This window comes from Malus sylvestris, chromosome 15 (genome assembly GCF_916048215.2).
Source record: "Malus sylvestris chromosome 15, drMalSylv7.2, whole genome shotgun sequence".
Classification (NCBI taxonomy): domain Eukaryota; kingdom Viridiplantae; phylum Streptophyta; class Magnoliopsida; order Rosales; family Rosaceae; genus Malus; species Malus sylvestris.
Genome location: NC_062274.1, coordinates 50,743,458 through 50,750,203, shown reverse-complemented (window position 1 = coordinate 50,750,203; position 6,746 = coordinate 50,743,458). Strand labels below are relative to the sequence as shown.

Genomic DNA, 6,746 nt, shown 5'->3' with positions numbered 1-6,746 from the left:
GTATGAATTTTCAATGTAGGACATTTGACTTCCTCTGGAGCAAAAAGTGAATAACGAATGAATTTTGGAGTGATTCTAATTGGAGGATGTTTGTGAGTCTTTCAAGATGATTGTGTCAAAGTTTCATATTTTTCTACCAAGCCGTTTGACCATGGCGATGAAATTAAGGCCCAGCATGCAACTTTTCCATATTGACGTTTCTGGACGTTTTGGGTATTTTGAAAGTCAAGATGGCATATTTTGAGGAAGATTAATTCTGAGGATTTTTAGGGGATGTCTTCAGCTTTAAAAGAGTGGGACCAAATCAGAGTTGATTTGGTTGGTCAAAAATTTGATTTTATGAGAAGTTTGAATTTCAGTTCAAATAGGAAACCTTTTATTTTCTAGTTATTTTATTCTATTATGTTTCCTAGTTTTTAGAAGACCTTTTTCGGTAGTATTTTATTTTATAGTAGTATAAATAAGGTTTTTTTTAGCCATTATAGAAGAGGGCATCAATTTGGAGAACTTAGCTAGGCTTTGACGATTTGTATTTCAAGGTGTTTTCTATCCTTTTTCTATTTCAATAAAATTCCTTTTGTTTTATGGTTGTTCATAGCTAATTTCCGTTTGCTAGGGTGATGCCTTGAGCCTTAGCATGAATATGTAGTCTTTATTTAATTGCTTATGATATTATACTTGCATACTTTGAATTATTAATTACTGTGTTTAAACTATCTCTATATCTTAATTCTTAGCTACTATTAGGATGCTTAGATAAATAATCAGATGCAATTTGATTAAAATGCCACCGGAGGATTGAGTATTGCTTCTTGTGATTGATAGTTGTAAGTTCACCTAGGGCGAATGCCATGTCTTAGGGGTTGCATGGTTTTTCAAAGGGTTTTGACAAAGCGTAATGAGTTGTGCATGTTTATATTTGATCTGAATGCCACAAACGGATTGCATGTTTGTTATACGTTCTAGCTTAAATGCCACAAGTAGAATATGCATAAGGAAAACCTAACCTTCAAAGTTGCATGTGTAATTCATAAGTAGTTGGTAAAATCACATAAGATTGTAAAGGGAACGGCGGAACCCTAATGTCCTTTTATCATTATTTTCTAAGATTGTTCCTTTTCAAATTGATTTCTTTAATTGTTTTAATTTACAATTCGTTTTTAATATTCTAGGTCATAAAATCAACATTTTCAAAACTTTGTTTTAAATAGTTAATTAATAATTAGTTTAAATATAAATTATTCAATCAATCATTGTGAAAACGATTTTGCTTGAGCCGCTTGTTGATGCACAAAACTGGAGGGGTCTTGGAACAATGTAAATCCGATCGTGAATCTGCAAGAAAGTAAATAACAAAAGATGTATTGTGGTTCACCCTAATGTTTAGGCTACGTCCATACTGATATTGTATTTCTCTGAGATGTTGAAGAGGGAGAGAGAGAGCTTCTGAGGGTGAGAGAGCTCTTCTCAATCTGAGAGGCTTGAGGGGATGATGAGGCTTCCTCATTGTGAGGTTGATGAGTCCCTTTTATAAAATAAGGGCTCCTCACTTATTACATATTTGCCCCTTCCTTTATTACATAATTACATTTTAGTCCCTCAAGTATTTATACGAGATCTAAATACGGAGGCCATAAGTATGGTATAAACAGTAGTCCCTCAAGTTTTCAGTCAAGAGAGTCTTTTGGCTGGAGACTTGAAATTCAGTCCATATGTGGGCCGAAGTAACTAGATGTGTCTAGAACTGATACTCGATATGAGGCGGTGCCCAATCTGAAATGATGCTCAACTAGAACTAGAACATGTTGCGAGGCTGCTCTGCTTGTGGCTTATGTTGCCTTGGTTGGCTCAGCTTGTGGCGTTTGAAGGTGAGGGAGTCCCTTTTATAGAATAAGGGCTCGCTCCTCAATACATGAATGATGGGCTAAAGTTGATGCTCTCTAATGATGGTGAGAGAGTCCCTTTTATAGAATAAGGGCTCGCTCCTCAATACATAAGTGATGGGTTAGGAGTGATGCTCGCAGCGAGGCGGTTGCTCAGCTGGCGGCGATGTTCTCTAATGATGATGAGGGAGTCTCTTTTATAAAATAAGTGCTCGTTCCTCAGTACATGAATAATGGGTTCTCTCTAATGAAAGTGAGGGAGTCCCTTTTATAAAATAAGGATTCGCTCCTCAGTACATAAATAATGGGCTAAGTCCCCCAAGTATTTTTTATGAGGCCCAATATATGGTACATAGTGTAGTCCCCCAAGTCTTCAGTCAATGGAGGCTGTTGGCTGGAAACTTCAAATTTAATCTGTGTATGGGCCGAAGTGGCGGTTGTTCGGAGGCGGTATTTGTATACCCTGCACTGAAGCTTTGTAGGTGAAGCTTTGCAAGTGAAGCTTTGAAGCTGGAGCTTTTGTAAATGAAGCTTTTGAAACTGGAGCTCTCGAAGCTGGAGCTCTGTAAATGAAGCTTTTGAAGCTGGATGACATGAGTGATGCTTATGAATGTTTATGTTGACTGACATGAGTGATGCTCATGGATGTTGACATGAGTGATGCTCATGAATGTTGGCATGAATGATGGTCATAAATGTTTATGTATGATTGACATGAGTGATGCTCATGAATGTTTATGTATGATTGACATGAGTGATGCCCATGTATAATTTTGGAGTACTGGGCGTACTTTTGATCACCTGGTTGGTGATAATAGTGGCAAGTTGCCGAATAATTTTGGAGTACTGGGCGTACTTTTGATCACCTGGTTGGTGATAATAGCGGCAGGTTGCCGAATAATTTTGGAGTACTGGACGTACTTTTGATCACCTGGTTGGTAATAATAGCGGCAGGTTGCCGAATAATTTTGGAGCCATAGGGCCTGGCTCTTTTGGGCATATGGGCCTTGGCCCTCCACATAACATTCTAGCCCATTATTTTGGGCTTATCGTTTTTTTATTTTATTTTATTTTATTTTTTATTATTATTACCCTTTGATGGGGTTATACAGATGTCCCCGAAAGATAAGAAAAATACTTCACATCATTCCAAAATAAATCTGACCCTCTGCTCAATGGGTCACGCCCATAATTTCCTTTTCTGCATGCCATCACCATCGCAACTATGTCTGCTTCTTTTTATCTTCTTTTGCTTTCTGCTTTTGCTTTCTACTTTTGCTTTTGTTTTTCTGCTTTGCTTTTGCTTTCCCACTGCGCCTCTCTCTTTTGCTTTCCCAATGCGCCTCTCTCTCTTTTGCTTTGTCTATGCGCAGGTGTCCATTTGTAAAAAGCATCTTTGGAGGTCATCACTCATGAGCTCTACCATACATAACTGGAGGGGTCATTCTAGCCTAATGAATTATGGTTGTGTGGTCTGATCTGCTGAATATGCCGGTAGCTGCTGTTTCGATTCCTCTGACAGTGCTACTGCTGCGGCCGCTGCTGCAGGAGTCATAGGCTGGTATTGAGGAGGCAATGGGGCAGCCTGATGCTGTGTGTAGAACACTTGTTTATGTTGAGGATTGGCGTATTCGTAAGCGTAATTAGCAGCTGCAGACGGAGGCATATCAATGGATTGAGAATGATGGTGATGCATCTGAGAGAAACCCACGTATTGCTACTGGTATTGGTTAGAAGGAACTTGAACTAATGTTGGAGTTTTGGCACAACCGTTTTGTAATCACTTACAGACACTTTAGGTGAAGCCGTCATTGTGGGATAAATGGGTGGGATATTACTGTCCTTGTAAACAGCAGAACCAGGATTTGGGGATGTAAAGCGGCTTGAGGCAACTACGCTCGTGTCAACCATGTTAGGTTGCATAGGGACATTGTAGGATTATTGTGACTGCGCAACATGCATCAAATAGACTGGATACTATTGGTGATCCTTTTGGTGATGAGGCTGTTGCTGTGATGGCAGCGGAGGCGGAATTGTTCTTTTTTTAAGGAGGACGAAGAGGGCTTGAGGAGGACGGAACCATTGTCGACGACGGTGGCCGAGTACTCATAACAAGGAGACGCCGAGGCAGCCGTCTGCTTGGAGCTGATGCATCTGAGAGAGACCCACGTATTGCTGCTACCAAATCCCGCCGGCATCGAGTGAGCTGGTGGCGCCAACCTCTCTTCCGGTGACTCGGACGTAGACATCAACGACTTGAGAGGGGTCGAATTTGGGAGGCATGGAAGACGAGGACAACGATGAAGAATTTCTGACCAAGTTTCTGATATCTCTGGCGGGTTCAATCTAGGATTCAAGATCGCCATGGGTGAGCTTTGAGGAGATTTCGAGTATAAGGGTTTGTTTCCGTTGGCTCCATGTCTTTGCCTATTCTTCTTTTTCTTGCCAACATTGTCCAGGCCATAAACAGCAGCCATATGTCTCCCCTTAACCCAACACGATGTCTCTTTCCATTGCCCAATTGCATTGTGTCATGGTCTCAGATCCTTTTTGTTTTGATTTCTGCAGGTTCACGGTGAAGGTTGTGGTGAAATCTCACGGTGGTGAGATGAAAAAATGAAAGAGAACCGACATAGTTTTTTGTGTCGTTTCCTACAGACGGTGCCAAATGTTGCTGCACAAAATCGGAGGGGTCTTGGAACAACGTAAATCCGACCGTGAATCTGCAAGAAAGTAAATAACACAAGATGTATTGTGGTTCACCCTAATGTTTGGGTTACGTCCACACTGATATTGTATTTCTCTGAGATGTTGAAGAGGGAGAGAGAGAGAGCTTCTAAGGGTGAGAGAGCTCTTCTCAATCTGAGAGGCTTGAGGGGATGAGGAGGCTTCCTCATTGTGAAGGTGAGGAGTCCCTTTTATAGAATAAGGGCTCATCACTTATTACATATTTGCCCATTCCTTTATTACATAATTACATTTGAGTCCCTCTAGTATTTATATGAGATCTAAATACGGAGACCCTAAGTATGGTATAAACTGTTGATGCACAAAATGGAGGGGTCTTGGAACAACGTAAATCCGACCATGAATCTGCAAGAAAGTAAATAACACAATATGTATCGTGGTTCACCCCAATGTTTGGGCTACGTCCACACTGATATTGTATTTCTCTGAGATGTTGAAGAGGGAGAGAGAGAGCTTTTGATGGTGAGAGAGCTCTTCTCAATCTGAGAGGATTAAGGGGATGAGGAGGCTTTCTCAATGTGAGGATGAGGAGTCTCTTTTATAGAATAAGGGCTCCTCACTTATTACATATTTGCCCATTCCTTTATTACATAATTACATTTGAGTCCCTCGAGTATTTATACGAGATCTAAATATGGAGGCCCTAAGTATGGTATAAACACCGCTTATACTATAACTACCTTGTTCTCTTGCAAGTATTTTAAGTGTTTTTATCCCTACTTTTGTAGGTGGTAAAAATCTCTATCACGAACAAACCAACCAAACTTCAATATACAAACAACCAACCAATCTTCAATGCACATACCAACCAAATTTCAATATACAAACCAACTGTACACACCTACCAAACTTCAATATACAAACAACCAACCAAACTTCAATACACACACCATCTAAATTTAAAGTGGATTTAATCTAAGAAAATTATTTTATTAATTTTTACGTTGAATTTAATTTCAGTCGTTTAAGTTTTTATTTATTTATTATTTATTTTGTTTTTATCATTGGATTTGGAAGAAACAAACATGAACAACTAGATCAAAATCTAAACATTGCTAAAAGATAGGATTTTAATCTGTGTCGTTGGTGATCACCGGCCCAGCTGGCAGCCACTTCAATAAATCATTCACCTGTTGCTTTAAAATAAAAGGTGGGGCACCCCAAATATCTGGGTCAACCAAATACAAACCCAAATAAGCCAAACTTTTTAGGTTTAAGTCCCTCTAGTAGACAGAGCTCAAATTCCCATGTTGGAATGACACAAAGTGATCCCTAGGTCCCTAATACCTCAGTTCAAGTACTTATAAGAGAAGTGTGACAAAGTTGCACTTGCAATGATCACGATCAGATTTCAAACATTATCCATCAACAAGCACCAACGCACTTGACTTTGTGTCCTTACACGATTGGCTTGAGACTTGCGGAATCTATAGGATCGATAGGAACATTTAGAAATATAGATTGTCATAAGTTTAGAATGATTATTTACTTAATCTAGACTAATTTCTGAATAGATACATATATTATAAGGAATGGTGCTTTTATGGCCCTTCCTAATTCCTGCTAGCACCATATAACTTCCTGCTAGCACCATATGACCAATTGTGCCACATACATGTGTGGTAACATGTGTATCCTTGTAGTCCATGAGTTTAGCCAACCCAAAATCTCCAACAACTGCTTCGAATTCCTCATCCAAGGACAAATTGAGAAACCCAGAAGACAAACCCCCAAGCTCACCAAGCTCTGACAAACCCCCAAGCTCTTCGGGAAAGGTTGTCAAGTGTCGCTGGAATGGTACCATGTAAATTGTTCAAGTAAAGATCCAAGCTCACCAAGTCTTACGAACCCCCAAGCTCTTCGGGAATGTTTCCAGTCATTCATTCATTCATTGGTTCATTCCGGTTTCCACAACCAAACACTCCCAAATTCAATAACACACAGAGACATACCTTCGACATTGGCAGCAAGCTTGTGGAGGTGAAAGAAGCCAAACAGCAGAATCAGCCAAACAGAAACAGAGGTGGAGGACGTTATCACTGTTGGGTCTGTTGGAGCTCAGGTAAGCAGCTGGCGTTGACCGATCAAAATCCGAAGCATCTCTGCGTTGACCGG

General features: G+C 40.0%; 1 long non-coding RNA gene across 1 annotated transcript; it reads right to left on the bottom strand.

The window, feature by feature from the left end:
* Nucleotides 1-6,092: 6,092 nt before the first annotated feature.
* LOC126603676 (uncharacterized) lies at nucleotides 6,093-6,745 on the bottom strand. The gene is made up of 2 exons (XR_007616326.1): nucleotides 6,584-6,745; nucleotides 6,093-6,395 (listed from the first exon to the last, which is right to left on the bottom strand). It is a non-coding gene; the product is annotated as an uncharacterized LOC126603676 (long non-coding RNA).
* Between the last annotated feature and the right edge of the window lies 1 nt (nucleotide 6,746).